The 17,522-nt window shown below is 49.0% G+C and overlaps 1 protein-coding gene and 1 pseudogene across 21 annotated transcripts in view; one reads left to right on the forward strand and one right to left on the reverse strand.

The window, feature by feature from the left end:
- The window catches only part of LOC101594973, a 9,961-nt pseudogene extending 1,330 nt beyond the window's left edge, over nucleotides 1-8,631 (reverse strand).
- Nucleotides 1-17,522, forward strand: part of Ggact (gamma-glutamylamine cyclotransferase) — a 56,769-nt gene that overhangs the window by 23,215 nt on the left and 16,032 nt on the right. The gene's annotated exons all lie outside the window — the stretch shown is intronic.

Consider the following 17,522-nt stretch of genomic DNA (forward strand, 5'->3'; position numbering starts at 1 on the left):
GCTGAGGTAGGAGGGCTGCTGTAGCTTGAAGACAGCCTGGACTACCGAGTGAGACCCTACCAAGGTGACCTCTCACAGACATGCGCAGAGGCCACCCTCATGTCCACAGAGCCTCGCATGCGGTTTAGGTCCTGTCGAGTTGACAGTCGATAGAAGTCGCGTGCGCTGTGGATGCACTAGCTGTAAGAAGCTTCCAGGAGCTCAGGTGCCTGCTGCCTCGTTCTCGTTTCTCTGTGGTCATGTGTCTGCTTCCTGTCACTTTCTCACTCTGGCAGTGGCCTACGCAAAGTGAACACACATTCTGAACTCCAAAGGCCAAGAGTGATCCAGAAATGAGAAATGCTCCAAAATCTGAGATGTTTTGAATGGCAGTGCCTTAGATTTTGAACGAGTTTCAGAATTTTGGATCAGTTATGCTTGACATAAAGTCTGTGCAAATATTCCACAATCTGGAAAATGCCAAAACCCGAAACGTTTCAGATCCCATGTACTTCACAAAGGGTACTCCGCCTGTAAGGGCGGCGTGAAGGACTGCGTGGGTGTCTTCCCGCTGCCGGGAACAGAGCGCCCGCGCTGAGGCTGCCCGTTGGCAGCGTGTGCAGGGAACGCTGCCGGGGAAAGGCAAGGGCTGGGGCGGGAAGAAGAGGCGTGTGCTTGCTGCCCAGGTGCTCTGTGGCCTCCTAGGCTAGCTCCGAACCCAGGAATGGATCTCACGATCACCTGTGTGGCTCAGGGCTTCCTGTTTCCCCCTGATGTATTAGCTAAGCCAGTAACAAAGCCTGCTGCAGAAAGACAGGGAAATGTTCTTGCCTTTTATGCATAGCAGTGAGGTACAGATTGGCCAGAGTTGGGCCCCTGCAGAGAGACATGTGTGCCTATATGGACCATTCCTGCCTCCCCGCTCCTTGCCCACTTTCAGTAAGCCTTGTGTATCACCACCAGCACCAGAAACCAACACACATTTGTGTAAACTTTGCCCCACTTCAGGTGGGTCTCCCTTCATGTTTTTACAGTTTGGTTTGCTTTTGGAGAGTTTTGAAGCAAGTGCCAGAAATTGTGTAATTTTGCTCCCCCAAGATGATGTAATATGAATCTTGTATAAAGGTTATTTTCTTATGTAACTAAAATCCTATCTAACATTAATGAACAAAGAATACTCCAGAGTATTATTAAAACCATACTCACTTTTCCTCAGTTTTATAAAAGCGAGTCTGTGCAGTTGGCTTATTCAAAGCTGAATTTTGAAAAACCCACCCATTGTCTTTACTTTGAACATCTCTTACCTCTTAGTCATAAAGTAAGTAATGTGTGCCAGGCTTTTCTTTAATTGACTGCTAATGTTCTCACTTTTGATTCTAACTGTTATAGAGTAGGTGCATGCTTTCACTCATTATTATTTAAATGTACATGTGGTAGCATAATTTTCTGCCCAAGTCTTGTAGCCGTTCACAGTCCTAATACAGAGGATTTCCATCACCAAAGTCCTCAGAAGCCTAGACCAAAAGCCCTCTATTCTTCTGCCCTTTACGTTGCACTCTCCTGACAACCACTGGTCAGGTCTCCATCCTTGTAAGTTCCGTGGCTTCCAGAAAGTCAGAGTAGGGTTTATACATCTAACCTGTGAGACTGGCTTCTGTCATGCACAGCCTTTGGGACACGCTCTTTCTTTGTTTATCAGGATCCCACCCAGGGTGTGGCCATACACTGTAGAAGATATGTCTGTTATTTGCAGTTTGGAGTGGCTACGAATAGAGGTGCTATAAACATTTGTATGCACGTTTTTATGTGAATAGTTTCATTTCCTTACAGTAAAGCCCCAGGAGTGTGACTGCTGAGTCATAAAGAGTCATAAGGTAAGTGTATGTTTACCCTTATAAGACATAATGTTTTTACATGTGTACGTGATGTGCATGCATGTGTTCATATGTGTTGACATGTTCTGTGGGTACACATGTGCATATATGTGTTCACATGTCCTGTGGGTACATGTGTGTGCAGGTGTGTATGCATGTGTACGTAATATGTGTTCACATGTTCTGTGGGTACATGTGTGCATGCACGTGGACTTCAGACTTGTGTTAGGAGTGTTCTTCAGTCACTGTCCACTTTACTTACTGACAGAAGTTCTCTCGCTTGAGCTCTGAGGTTACAGGCGGGCCAGTATGGCCACCAGCATTTACATGGGTGCTGGGGATCTGAACTCTGGTCCTCACAATTGTGTGGCAAGTGCTGTGTGTGTGTGTTATTTATATGTGCATATTTTTTCTCAAAGTGCTTGTGATACAGGAATTTTGGGGTTCCATGTACTCCCTTGCACCCATATCTTACAAATTTGAAGAACGAAATCCACAGACCAGAGGATAAGGTTTAGAAAGATTTTATTATAGCTTAAAGCTTCAGGACTTAAGCCCCGAATGTAAGAGATGGAAGCAAGGGAGGCAAGGGGGGGTTGAGAAGCCACCTCGAGACTCAGATCTGGGTTCTACGGGAGTGGCTTCGTGGGGAAGACCAGGTTCGCAGGGTTTTATGAGCCCCATGGAGGGGTGGCTGGTTTAGCAGTTCAGTCCTGATGCTTCGAGTCTGGGGTTGGGATTTTGGAAAGGGGCCATCTTCTCAGAATGCTAACTGTCTAGGAAGGGAGAGGGAGGCAGAGATAGGAAAGGCCAGATCCTCTGAAGTTTCTGACCTGTAGTAAAATGTAATGACCTAGACTGTTTGCTACAGGTTCAAGGACAACTGTGCGCTTCGCCATGAGAAAGCTGCTCTCTTTGGGGTCCGTCACCCACAGGCTGACAGCCAGGTTCTGCCTCCCATCATTTGTACCGTTTTCCACCAGCAGTGTGAGCGCCAGCGCCTCCCCATCTTGCCAGCATTTCACACTGTCAGCGTCACACTTGGTTTGGACTATCCTACTAGGGTTCTTTTTGTTTGTTTGTTATGTAATCTCAAGTTTTTGATATTATAAAAATTTATTTTGGGGGCTGGAGAGATGGTGATTAAGTAGTGATTAAGGTACTTGCCTAAAAAGCCAAAGTATTCTATTCCCCAGTACCCACATAAGCCAGATGCACAAGATGGTGCTTGTATCTGGAAGTCATTTGCAGTGGCTGGAGGCCCGGGTGTGCCCATTCTCTCTGCCTGCTCCCCTCTGTCTTTCTCTCTCAAATAAATAAATAAATGACTTGATTTTTATTAAAGTCGCTAGATTAAATTTATCTTATAACCTTTGTAAAAATACTATCCTGCTGATGGTCTACAATTAAGTATGAAAGTAGAACAGGGATAGAGAGGAACCCCTGTTAACCTCGCCACTTGAGAGATCACCTGTAGCAAAGGGCAGCAGGGTGTGTGGAATACAGGGTGTGGATGAAACTTGCTGTGATCCATTCGTTCACGATGTGCATCTCGTGAGCTTTCACCCTGTCTTATGTGAGCACACAGCAGCACCGTATTTGCTTTTGCATCTGTGTTATGCTAGTGAAAGGTTCATTACCTAAAAAGGTTTGGCTGCATGTGGAAATTTCTTTGAACCACTTTTAACTATCGTGAACATCATTACAGTTTGAAAAATGGGTCCAGTGGCATTTGTGAAACAGACATGGAAGTTTGTAATTGACCCCATTCCCTCATGACAGCATGAGAAGCTCAAGGAAGGAGCCTGACTAACATTTTCCTTATGAAATAGAGGTCCTGTATCTCTCTTTTGGGTGATTTGGGACCTGGAATTACTGGTCACTGTTATTTCAAATGTAGACGAAACTCCTGGATTACTTACCAAAATGCAGTTGCAGTTAGTGCTTGTCCTCTTCCTCTCCCACTTAATGCAGCTAAGCGCTTCTGAAGACACCAGGTCACTGCTGAGAGAGGCGGTCTGCAAATTCCAGCCTCAGCCCGTGGCTGCCCTGGTTAATGCTTCGGCTGTTAGCACCGTGCACACGCCAGGCAGTGGGGTTCCGTTCTCTGTTTGGAAGACCAGTAGCACACGCTTGCCCATTTCTCCTCTGCGAGGTTGCTGGAGGGTGACCAACATTCCTTCCCAATCTCGGAACAGGGGAGAGGCACTGAGCAGACGAAGGAAGACGGGCCAGTGTCGGGTGGACTTTTGAGCTCATTGTACTTTGAGGCTCGAGAGACCAGGTGTTTGGAAGATCTGGTCCCAAGTATTAAAGAAATGGGATGAATTTCTAAAGCCAAGTCACCTTTGATTGAGAACTAACGTATTAATTGTTACGTCTGTTAAGGGTAGGCAAATTCAGAAGGAATGAAGGATTAGGAAGGCTCTTACCTCCCAAATCTTCATTTAGCTTAAAAAGTCACTTGTGGATATTCTTTAAACGTAGCTTGTTCAGGCTTGTTCGGGGCTGGGGTTACAGGGGAGGGAGAGGGGCAATGCACTGGGCCTTTCTAACACGCCAGTGCCCCCTGGTGGCAGTGCATTTAACAGTGTGGGTCCAAGGCAGGGACTTGGACTGTTCTGTTTTGCTGCTCCCAGAGCAGGCTCCGAGCTGGCCAGGGGATGTGGCTCACCTCCCCAGTTCTTGTGATTGCTGCCTAAGCAACCTCAGGCAAAACGTCCAGAGCCAGGCATGGTGGCACACCCCTTCAGTCCCAGCACTCGGGAGGCAGAGCTAGGGTGTCGACACGAGTTTGAGGTCACCCTGAGACTACATGGTGAATTCCAGGTCAGCCTTGGCTACAGTGAGACCCTACCTCAGAAAAAAATAATTAAAAACATCAGTTTAAAGTCTAGATTCACTTTTCTCAAGTCTCTTTCAGCTTTAATGCCCTGTGACTCTCTGATGGAGTTTGCAAATATTACATAGTAAAAGGTATCACCTTCCATTTTTACCTTGGACAGGTGTGTAGCTTAATGAATCCCATGCATTTATTCAAGAAAGCAGGTCCTTGCCTAAATCTGGGCACCTATGCAGCTCTGGTCAGCACCCTGCAGGATTGGTCACAGAACAGGCCATGCGATCTTGTGTCACAGCCCTGAATGGATATGAAAAGCTTAAAAATGCTCTCAAATGCTTTTTATTTTTAGTTGTGGAAAAAAACTATACACAAAATTTACCGCATGTACCATGATCGAAGTGACAGTTCCGATGTGTTGTCTTTACATTAATATTCCATTAATACATTAAACCTTTCATCTTACAAAACTGAAACTCTACGTGATTCCTCATTCTCCTCTTCCGTGGTGTCTCTCTGACAGCCCCCAAACAGGACCATCTGAGTTGCCCTTGGTCACTCGCCCTTCCCTCGATGCCACTTCTGCTTAGCTTTCAGGCCTCATTGCCATCCACTGCCCCCGCTGCTCTCATACGTGTGGTCTCACTCTAGTCCAGGCTTGCCTCAAGCTTACAGCCATCTCCCTACCTCTGTCTCTCAAAGGAATGCACCCCCATGCCCAGCTTGCCTTCTGAGGCCCTCACTAAAAGTTCTTGCCCTAGGAAGGCCGTTTGTCTGTCTGTGGGGCTCAGTGCCCCACCCCGGCTGACTAGGTGCTTCTGTAGCCCCAGGAAGTAGAGAAGCTCCTGGGCCAAGGCTTACACCCTCTCCTGGTGTGGCTTTCTGAACCTGAACCATTGGCCCAGAGACCAAAGCATACAGGGACTGGGGGAGCCAGGCACGACCAGACGCAGCTCTGTCTTATCTCATGCTAATGATTTGCCAACGGTGTGTGTGCTGATGCAGGATTGCGATCCAGCTTGGTAACGGAGCCTTGCTTAGTGTCAGTGACCAACACGCACGAACGTACACATGCATGCTCACACATACTAGTGTGGGACAAGACCAACCTTGACCCTCACTCCTGCCTCACCTGGAGCTGCTCAACCACCATTTACTTCATAAACTCATCAGAAGGAAAGTCTCCCTGCTGAGAAGGACCTGTCATCACTAGGACTTAGCAACCCGCAGAAGGTCTCAACTCATGGTTCAGCAGAATGGTAAGATGCATGAGAGACATCTCTAGGGCATGGTTTTTTTCTTTCATTTATTTTTCTTGTGGCAAGCCAAACAGACTGTAATTTTTTTTTTTATGAAAGAGTGAGAAAGAGAGAGAGGGAGAAGGAGAGAGAATTGGTATGTCAAGGCCTCCCACCACTGCCATTGAACTCCAGATGTGTGTGCCACCTTGTGTGCATGTGCGACCTGGCATGCTTGCATCACCTTGTGCGTCTGGCTTACATAGGACAAGGAGAGTTGAACATGAGTCTCCTTAGGCTTTGCAAGCAAGCGCCTTAACTGCTACGCCATCTCTCCTGTTTTTTGTATGTGTGTGTGTTGAACATGTGTGTGTACATAGGTCTGTGTATATGGCTAGACACGTGGGGGTGCACATGTATGCGCGTATGTGTGGAGTCCCTCCTCAGTCACTCTCCCCTTACTCTTTGAGATAGTGTCTCAGCTCTAGCATTGTAGGCATGCGCCACTGTACCAGGAAGGAAAAGCGTATGTCTGTGCTGTATCCCACTTGCTTCTATGTCAGGACACCACCGAGCAGCTATGTTCTGATGGTTTGGGGACACTGTCAGGAAATTGCTCTGCTGTAATAATTTACAAATAGAAACACCTTAGCTGGCCATGGTGGTAATGTGTTTAATCCCAAAGAGGCTGAGGTAGGAATATTACTTTGAATTTGAGACCAGCCTGGGGCTATATAGGTGAGTTCTAGTTCAGCCTGGTCTACAGTGATACCTATCTTAAAAAAAAAAAAAAAAAAAAGCACAAGCAAACAAGCAAAAAGTAAAAGCAGGAGCTGGAGAGATGGCTTAGCAGCTAAGGCACTTGCCTGGGAAGCCTAAAGACCCAAGTTCAACTCTCCAGGTCCCACGTAACCAGACGCACAAGGTGATGCATGTGCACATGTGCACCAGGCGGCACCCGTGTCTGGAGTTCGATTTGCAGCGGCTGGAGGCCCTGGCTGGCCAGTTACGCCACTCTTTCTCTCATAAGAGAGTAAGATAAAAGCAGGGGTGACACACTGGGGACCCCTCCCAACTCAGGAGCTTTCTGTTTTACTTTCTTTCCTAAAATACCCATTTCTGGGTCCTCCTGCTATACAGGAGCTCTGCCTTCTTTCCTTTTCTTCAACTCTGTAATAAAATGTTGCTAAACCTCACAAAACAAAGAAAAAATTCACAAAGTCTTTGCATTAACATTAAGTAGTGCATTTCCATTTTCTTTCCCCTGTGGAGACACAGTATTGATTCAGATAAGGCTCACCCCAAGGGGGCTCGCACTGTGCATCTCACCTCCACACGTGGTTCTCCTGCACTGGTGCCCAAGCTTCTCCAGTTACCTCCGTGGCATCATTATCCTCCCTCCCTCCCTCCCTCCCTCCCTCCCTCCTTCCCTCCCTTACAGATTGTCAGAGTGCCAAGACCATTATCATTGTGTCTGGGACTAGAGTTTGGCCTGGTGTTTTCACATAGGCAAAACTGTGAACTATGTGGAGACTGAGTGAGCTCTTGGGAAGCCGGTGCCACACTGTCTCACACGTAGGACTTTTAGGTGAACCAAGAAGTAGAGGTATGTCATCTGAGAAGCCACTTAAGCCTTTCTAAGGGGTCCTGGACACTTAATGTGACCTTCATAGGGACTTTAGAAATGTAGAGATGGGTGAGGAGGCTTATGTGAGGTCTTCATTAACTCCTGGATGCAGAATGTTGGCCAGTAAATATAAAAAATAGGAGTGGATGGGTCACTAGTTGCCACCAAATAGCCATTCTCTCCTGTTTAATTCCTCATTCTGTTTTATTCAGTGACCCATGTGATTAAGTATGGGGAAGGAGCTGGAAGCGGAGATGTGCAGAACTTTAGGGAGATGTTGAAAGGAGCCTGATTCACCTGGATAGGGCCCTGCTTCCCCATCGGCCCTTCCTTGTTCCTCATCCTTGGAATGTGACCGCATGGCTAGAATTTCAACAGCCATTTTCTCTCGTGAGGGATGCTGACACTGGAAGCCACAGGCTAACAGTGAAAAGAAGCCTGGTGTGTTGTATTTCAGGAATAGCCACAGGGTTCCCCACCTGTGCATGAACCTTTCAATGTGGCTTTGCAGCCCGTCCCACAGAGGGAGTCAGCGTGTAGCCCACTCCCCCACCTGAGCCTGGCTTGGAGAGTTTCAGCCTCAGTGGGGTGAGTAGTCCTTGAGGAGGGTGTCCTGTTGCAGAGAGCCAGAACCTGAACAGGGGTGACAGAGGTGGCCAAGGAGTGGACCAGCCGGATCCAGTGGGACCAGGTGTGCCAGCAAAGGAGTGGATCTGCCCGATCCAGTGGAGCCAGGAGTGCCAGCGTCAGAGCAAGGAGGTACAAACACAGGCACACAGGAACTGGAATGAGCATGCAGTGGAGGTTGAGCAGAGAGCGCTGTTTTGACTCACGGTTTTCAACAAGCAGACACAGAAGTACATGCAGACGCAGCTTCGTCCGTGCCCAGTGTCGAAGTGGATAGCAGGCAGGTGGCCTGTCAAGGGGGCACCTCACCGCAGACCCTGGCTTGGTGGATGGGATGGCTCCCAGGCTGCCCACGGACATCCAAGTGAGTCTGGGGCAGCTTGAGCTGGCAAGGCGGACAGCGAGGAAGCCGGGAAGAGGGGCAGAGGCCCGCTGCAGTGACTCCATCGCGCCAAATCAAGGACAGTCGTAGGATTCAGAGAAGTGCCCGCAGCACAGGGTGGGATGGGAGAGCCCAGTCCACCCACCTACACGTGGGCAAAGGCATGCGGGGCTAGGTTGGGAGTGAGGCATGTGTGCAAACGTGAATGACTCCTCACAAAGTCCTTGCCGGGGGTCAAGATACAGGCTTCACAGTGGGAAGGCTGGCCATCAAAAGTCATCAGAGTGGACATCCTCAAGAACAAGACAAACTGAAATCAAGCAACAAGTAGAGAAGGCGAGGAACGTTTTGAACAATTCCTGTGAGAATGTAACCCAGAGGCAACATCTCAAGAAACCAAGTTGGGAGACATTCAGTGAAAGGAATGAATGGCCTCAAAACGTGAAAGATCATAACAAAGACAGGCTGAGGAATCGCTCCATACCGGAGGAGACTAAGGGTGTGACAGCCTTGCGGTGCGGCACTGGCCCTGTGCCGTAGGGCAGGACGAGGCACAAAGGTCTAAGTGGAGGGTGTCCCCTGGGCTGCGTGTGGGTGCCCTGATGTTGAGGGTTGTGGTGCTATAAGCGGTGGGAAGTTGACAGGTTCAGGGTAGAAGGACTCCAGCCTGGCAACTGACAGTGGTTTTACCCCGAGGAGCCATTTACTGCCCCCCTGCCCGGCTGGGGCACAGCGCTCTGTGCCTGGGCTCGGGCCGGGACGATCACACGGGGAGATGGAGCTTGAGGGGAGAAGAAACCCCATGGGGTTTTGCCAGGTAATGTGTTGAAGAACGAAGAGTTAAAAGGGTCCTCGGGCAGCAGCAGACTTGTAAGTAAAGAGGACAGGCGGTAAAAGGTGCTGACGTGACTGGCCCTTGTGAGCCATGTGGAAAAGTTGACAGGGCCCGGGAGGTGAAGAAATCCCTTGCCACACAAGTGGGAGGACCTGGGGGTGTGTCTGTAGCACCCCCATAATTGTTGGGCAGAGTGGTTCTGTAAATCTGGCTCTCTGGAGGCAGAGTCAGGGAGATTGCCATGGCGAGCTGGCTAGCTAGTTTCACCCCGAGATTTCCTCTGCCAAACATATTCACCCATTGCCTTTGAATTCAGCTCCTCAGAATACGGCCAACAGTTTCTTTGCCAGAAAAATCACACGAACTGCCTCTAGCCCAGTTTTCAATAGAGTCCTTGTTTCCGTCTGAAATTTCATGTCTGTGTTTCCCTCTGTATCTCAGTCTTCCAAACTCCTGCCAGAATGGTCTATTAAGCACTGCTCCCAGCACACTAGGCTTTTCTTGCCAGAAGTTCCAAACTCTTTCACATTCCCCCTACAAACAGTTCCAAACACCTAACGAGCCCTGAGGGCAGGTTTACTGTAGTAACAACCCCGCTTCTCAATACCAGTCTTATGTATTAGTTATTTACAATACCAGTCTTATGTATTAGTTATTTCCTTGCTGCTGTCACCAGATACCTGACAGGAGGCGGCTAAAGAAGAAAGGGTTTGCTCTGGCTCACAGTTTTAAAAGGACGCATTACATCATGGCTGGGAAAGCCTGACAGCAGAGGCCTGGAACAGAGCTGGTCCCAGTGCAGTTAGTCAGGAGGACAGGACAGACAGGAAGCAAGGCTGAGCTATCAAACTTCAAGGCCCACCTCCACTGTCCACTTTCCTACAACCTTCCCAAACAGCACCACCAGCTGGGACCAAATGCTCAAACACATAGTCCTAGGGGAATTTTACATTCAAGTCACAATACTGTCTTAATAAATAAGGTAGAGATTGAGGAAGATACCTCCACACACATGTGCACACACAAAATAGCTCAGGCTCAGCCTTTTTTAATATGTTGTCTACTGCTAAGGAACAAATTACTCTCAAATTATTGGCGGCAGGCCACAGAGGGAAACCTGCTCCCTTACAGTGAGGAATCTGAAAGCAAGGGAGAGACCCCAAAATAGAAGTCTTAACCTAATCTCAGAAAAAAAATATCCCATCTCTTCTGATGCACTTACTCTCTCACTGCTGGGCAAACGTCCGACCAGAAGCAGCTTATGGGAGGAAAGGGTTTCGCTCAGGCTCACGGGACCCAGGGGAAGCACCATCAGTAGTGGAGGAAGTGGCATCCACAGCGGGCACCAGCAGGCAGGGCTCCAAGTGACTCTGTGCCCGTGGCAGGGTGCCCGCAGTGACACCTCCTCCAGCAGGGCTTGGCCCGATGGAGGCTTACGTTGCAAGCTTAATCAAAAATACCTCAGGCTTGGGCTGGAGAGATGGCGTAGCGGTTAAGCGCTTGCCTGTGAAGCCTAAGGACCCCGGTTCGAGGCTCGGTTCCCCAGGTCCCACGTTAGCCAGATGCACAAGGGGGCGCACGCGTCTGGAGTTCGTTTGCAGAGGCTGGAAGCCCTGGTGCGCCCATTCTCTCTCTCTCCCTCTACCTGTCTTTCTCTCTGTGTCTGTCGCTCTCAAATAAATAAATAAATAAATAAAAAATTAAAAAAAAAATACCTCAGGCCAATGGGGGACACGCATTGACTTTCAAATACTACGCCTTCCTTTACATTCGGTGCATCAGAAGTGAGTCTCTAGGGCCTGGGGAGAGGCTCAGAGGATGAAGTCCTTGCTACACCTCTCTGGGGACCTTACCTAAGATCACATCTCCTAGCCCCGCATAAAAGGAGAAGGAGGCTATGGTGGCCTTCTGTAATCCCAATGTGTCTCTGGCAGGAAAAGAGGTAGAGACAGAATTTTCTAGAGGCTCATGAGCAGAGCTGTGACTAATGAGAAACCCTGCCTCAAAGCAAGTGGAAAGTGGGGCCAACCCGAACGCTATCCTCTCATCTTCACACGTGCACTGTGGTGCATGCGTGTGTGCACACATACACCCACCCAAACCCACATACAGTAAAGTAAATAGACAAGTGAGTCACCAACCTTAGTCTGTGCTCAAGAGGCAGGAGGCACACAAGTACAGGAATGCCAGTGGCTTCCCAGCAGAACCTCACAGCCAGGAGCAGGCACGGCCTGGCATGTGTCTTGGTGAGCTCAGTAGCAAGTCCATCCGGGAGATGGCTGTCCAAAGTGGAAATACGTGTAACAGCGTAACAAACTGGCATACGGTGGGTGAGGTAAGGGCACGGGGCACTTGGAGACACAGATGCCCCCTCCCCAGGGCACTTCGCCACAGGTGAGTACCATCATTGGACTCTCTGATGGCGGGCCTACTGGTTACGAAGCCCAGGCTGCCAACTCTTCCATTGTCCCTTGCTGTTGAGAGAATTGGTTCACAGGCTTCTGTGGTTAGAAATCGGCTTCTGCAGAGAGGTTCGTACAGCCTTTTGCTGCCTGGAAATCAGAGCGAGGCATGTTTCAAAACACTGTCAACTTGTAAAATAACAGAACTGTCTTACAGGCAGGTTTTTGTGTTTTTTTTTTTTTGCTATTGGCTATTGGTGGTTAAATGTGCAAAGGAACATTGCCACCATCACTGGGAGGCTAACTGGACCAGGTTTGGGATGCTAATTTCTTTCGCTAGTCAGAGCTTATGGACTGAGTCTTCCCTTCTGAAATTGCCTTTTGTTGTCAAGTGTGACCTGAGCACCAATTATTTTTTATTTATTTATTTAGGTTCTTCAAGGCAGGGTCTCACTCTGGCCCAGGCTGACCTGGAATTCACTATGTAGTCTCAGGGTGGCCTCGAACTCACGGTGATCCTCCTACCTCTGCCTCCCAAGTACCAGGATTAAAGGTGTGCACCATCACACCTGGCTACAAATTATTATTATTATTATTATTATTATTATTATTGTTATTATTACTGTTAATTTGGTTTTTCAAGGTAGGGTTTCACTCTAGCCCAGGCTGGCCTGGAATTCACTATGGAGTCTCAGGCTGGCCTCGAACTCACTGCAATCCTCCTACCTCTACCTCCCAAGTGCTGGGTTTGAAGGTGTGTGCCACTATGCCCAGCTCAAATTAAAGTATGAAATCTTCATAGGAAGTTTTGGCTTTTAATTTTAGTTTTGTCACCACCAGGCCATAACAATAATTGTGAATTTGGAGAGTAAAGCTTTGTGTGTAATATAAAGGCACAAAATTGGGAAGGGAGAGGCCAACATACCTCCACTTGTGATGTGCTGGTCAGAGAGAAAAAGTACTTCAGAATTGTATTGCTCTAGTCTTTCCTTGCATCCTTACATTTAAAATTAAAAACGAATATAGTGATGGCTCCTGGGAACACACAGGTATAAAAGAACCACAGCTATTTAAGAGTACAATCCTGTTTCTGGAAGGCTTGGCCCAGGGCTCCTGGCCTTTCTCAGGGCCGGCCTCGCTGTCGCTGCTACCACACAGCCAGCCCAGAACACTGAGGCCACATCCTATGCTTTTGTTTTTCAAAAACACATCCTATGTTATGCCGGTGACACCAGGTGTTGGAAGCAAAAAAAAAAAGTAAAGTGTTCCACATTTTGAAAGTGGTCATTTATGTTGTTTAGTACTTAATGCTTGCTGACCTTAAGAGTTTAGAATCACAATTGTTACAAAATTGATATTCAATATTGAAGAACTGTCTCATAAATAAAATAATGGTAAGTTTAATGGCAAATACATAGTAAATTTGGAAAGAACCATCTTAGTTACTCTGTTTTGTTTTTTCTTTTGGAATTGTTTTTAATATGTTTTGTAGAGCTTGGATACTTGAGGCTGTTTGTAACAAGGGTAGCTTGGTACTTGGAAAAGTTGCTTTTCTGATGAACTGAACAAAGCCCAAATCCGTTTTAATCTCAAAAGGGGCGATTCAGAGACCCTTCCCCCCTTGAGTGGTTCCCAAAAGGCAGAATCGGGTATCTCGTGGAGAGCGTTTACAATACAATGGTTTACTTTACATACATGCCCATCCGCCCGTGCCGCCCCATATGCTGAGTGCGTGCGTGAGTGCGTGCGTGCACGGGAGGGGCCGGGGGAGAGCACGTGCAGAGGTCCGGTATGGGTCTTCACCTGGCACCTTGTCTGAGACGGTTTCTTTGTGGATCCCCGCTGCGTGTGGCAGGCTGGCACAGGAGCTCCCGGGGTTCCCGTCTCCGCCTCCTCTTGCTGGAGGAACACTGGGGTGACTTCACGTAGGCTCTCATGTCCTACCACTCTCATCCACTGAGCCCTAACCCCCGCTCTAAGTACAGGCTCTCATGCCCTACTGCCTCAAGTGCTAAATGAAGACCAGGGATAGGAGACAAGGCAGCTCAGTGGCATCTTAGCCTGGCTAGATGGGACAGCAGGTCCCCCAGGACTCTGGGAGCCAGTGAAAGGCCTGAGCTCTTCTGGAATGTGGTTTTGGGGTGAAGGTGGTTTTTGGATGGGAGATTCAGAGTAGAGAAGGGAACAGCTGATGACTCCTGAGGGGGTGGTGGCACCCGAGGGAAGCTGTAGGAAGGCAAACAGGACGGTGGGGGGCGGGGCGGGGCAGCTGGCTTTGAGCAGGGCAGCGTGTGAGAAACGTGTGCAGCGAGATATACCCCAGACTTGGACATGGTGGCAGGAGGCCAAGCAGACTGGAGATACTCAAAAAGGGACGCGAGCCTCAGCGGCAGTGTTTCACACCCACATATCGTATACTGTTCTGCAGGACGGAAATCTGGGACCACGGTTGGCGGTTGATGTCCCTGATACTCTTTGCTTGGCTTCTAAATGGCCCCTTTCTTCCAGTGTGTGCCTCTTTTTTTGTGTGTGTTTTGGTTTTGCTTTTTCGAGGTAGGGTCTCATTCTAGCTCAGTCCGACCTAGAACTCGCTCTATAGTCCCAGGCTGGCCTCAAATTGATCATTAGGGGCATGCGCCAGCATGCCCAGCTGGCTGGTGGGTTCTTGTATGCACAGCTCCTCTTAGGAGGAGAGCAGTTACCTTGTCTCCAAGTACAGTCTGGGTCCAGGGCTGTGGCTTCACAGGAGTGAGGATGGGGACACAGGCGGTCATGTGGAGGACATGCTTTACCTCGTGGGTTGCTGCACTTTGCTTTCATCTCAAGGTGACAAGCCCTGAGACAGCCTGTGTTTCTGTGGCCCATGGGGCCGGCAGGGTTGTGGTCACACGTGTTTATGAGCAGACGAGCTTAAACCCAGGGTCCGAGGACCTTGAGTGCAAGTTCCAGGTGCTGCTTACCAGCTGTTTGACTTGGGCAGGAACCCTTCACTGCTTCCTCCTAGGTGATGCTTAGAAGCCCTGCGAAGTCACTCGTCCAAGCATGTGCCAGGTGCTGTGGGAGAGCAGGTTGGGTTATTACTGATAACAGGTTTGGAGAGGACTTGCATTCCTTCCCCTGTGAATGTGTGTGTGTGTGTGTGTGTGTGTGTGTGTGTGCATGCGCAGAACTAAAGTGGGACATGAGCATGGAAATGGAGATATTGCTTTCACCAGACAGTTGTACAGAATCCCCAGTGTCTATATGACATGTGAGGGACTGGCAGTTTTGTAGAATACACTCAGGACTGTTGAACATTCCCCCAGTGTCTATATGACATGTGAGGGACTTGCAGTTTTGTAGAATACACTCAGGACTGTTGAACATTCCCCCAGTGTCTATATGACATGTGAGGGACTTGCAGTTTTGTAGAATACGCTCAGGACTGTTGAACATTCCCCCAGTGTCTAGATGACATGTGAGGGCTGGTACTACATGTGAGGGACTTGCAGTTTTGTAGAATACACTCAGGACTGTTGAACATTCCCCCAGTGTCTATATGACATGTGAGGGACTTGCAGTTTTGTAGAATACGCTCAGGACTGTTGAACATTCCCCCAGTGTCTAGATGACATGTGAGGGACTTGCAGTTTTGTAGAATACACTCAGGACTGTTGAACATTCCCCCAGTGTCTATATGACATGTGAAGGACTTGCAGTTTTGTGGAATACACTCAGGACTGTTGAACATTCCCCCAGTGTCTACATGGCACGTGTGGGACTTGCGGTTTTGTTGAAGAGTGCACTTAGCATTGTTGACTACTGCCAGTCATCTGTACCTTCGGCTGAAGCTTACAAGGTGGTAGGCAAGATGAGCTTCTGCCCTCATCTGACACCCACCCAGAGCCCAGTGCAGTGAAGCAGTTGTCCTGGAGCCGCTCCCAATCCAGTCCTTTAGAAACCTGCCCTGTATGCTGCCTATGGGAGCCCGAGGCCCCGAGGCTGAGTCCGCTGACTCTCGGGTCAGGCACCTCGGGAAGTGACTGCTGAGAACTTGTGTTGTCCTCCCGGATGATTTCAGTTGCAACTCCATTTGTTAGGCCTGTATGTGCCAGGCACTGCGTGACCTCCCGGGCTGCCCAGCCCGTCTCTATAAAGTGCTGGGGTCTCGCTGGGCAGGAGGAGACTGAGAGTCACAGGCTGCATCACTTGGCACAGTCACAAGTCACAGTCCTCTCGGGGGAGGTGAAGGGGCGAAGCGTGTCCCAGGCCTGCGCCAGCTGCGTTCTCCTGAGTGTTTGCCGCATGGAGCGTGTGCTTTCTGAAGTGTTGCTATCATGCTAGGTTGTTTGACCTGCCCTGCACATTCGGAGTCGCGTGTGCATGTTCCCAGTACTCGTGAAGATCAAGTCCACATGTCTCAGAAGAGCCCTTCGTGGCAGGATCAGCTCCAAAGTGAGTCAGGAATGGGGACAGTAAATCAAGAAGCAGGACTTCTTTGTATTTGAAACAGTTCAAAGCAAGCAGCTCTCTGGGCATTCATAGCCAGCATGGAGACCTTGTTTATACCAGAAAACAATAGCCATAAGCTATCATAAAAGAAAGTTCCTGGAAATTTCTGTAGATAATGACAAAGTTATGGGGCAGTGTGACAGGAAATCCTGAAACCAAGATGTCCTGGAGTATAAATGTTTAAGCGATGTAGGTGGGTGGAGCCAGAGCTTACCCTGGTGCAGAATCAGAAGTGTGTGGAAGAGAGAAGAGGTGTTTCCTCGGGTGCAGAGATGAGACAGTAAGTGACTGATGGAATGGGGCAGGGAACACTGTGACAAAGAATCCCTCAATCTTGCAGGAGATGAAGAGCAGCCTGGACTGTCACAGTGCTCTGAATTTCAAGGATTCTGACCCATTTTTCCATAGACACATTCATCTTGTTGGATCACAAGCCTTGGGACTTAGCAAAAGAAAAACAAAAACCCTCCAATTTGCTTTAGCACACTGTCCCAGGGACATGAACACACGCAGTCAAAACTTGAGGGACACGAAGAGATTGGGTGAAAGACTGGAAGTGTTTATCTCACAAAGCCCCAGGCATGGAGGGGTCATAGGTGGAGACACAAGTAGCAAACATTTGTCCAGGACGCTGTGGGGGCCGAGAACAGTGCTTGGAGCAAGCAGCAGGTCCTCCCCGGGATGGGCTGAGGGAGCAGATGCTACACAGCTTGTGCCTTAGCCCAACTCTGGAGCCCAGGGCTGAGGACCCGCTGTCTCTGGAAGTAGAGTGGAGCTCACCCTAACCTCTCCTGGCTACAAGGCTGAGACGGGACAGCCTAAAGAGATGCCCCAGCTGTTCTCACTCATAGGCAGCAGGGAGGAGTGGGTGAGCCAATGTGGCAGGTATGAAGCATTGAAATATTACCAAGAGCAAGTCAAAGTAGGGTGGGTATGATGCTGGTGGTTCGCAGGCATTCTTTTCTTCAGACAAATCAGCTGTTGTGTTACAAGAATAAAGTTCACCCACTGGGCTGGGGAGATAACTAGGTCTGCCCCTTGCAGGCATGAAGACCTGAGTTTGATCCTCTGTCCCCAGGTACAAATCACAGAGGTACCCGCTTGTGATTCCAGCTCGGGGCTCACTGGCCAGCCCGTCTAGCCTAATTGGCATGTTTCAGGTCACTGAGAGACCTTGCCTCAGAAAAGGTGGGTGGTACCTGAGCAATGACACACAAGTCTATCTCCT

Source organism: Jaculus jaculus, chromosome 3, assembly GCF_020740685.1.
Source record: "Jaculus jaculus isolate mJacJac1 chromosome 3, mJacJac1.mat.Y.cur, whole genome shotgun sequence".
Classification (NCBI taxonomy): Eukaryota; Metazoa; Chordata; class Mammalia; order Rodentia; family Dipodidae; genus Jaculus; species Jaculus jaculus.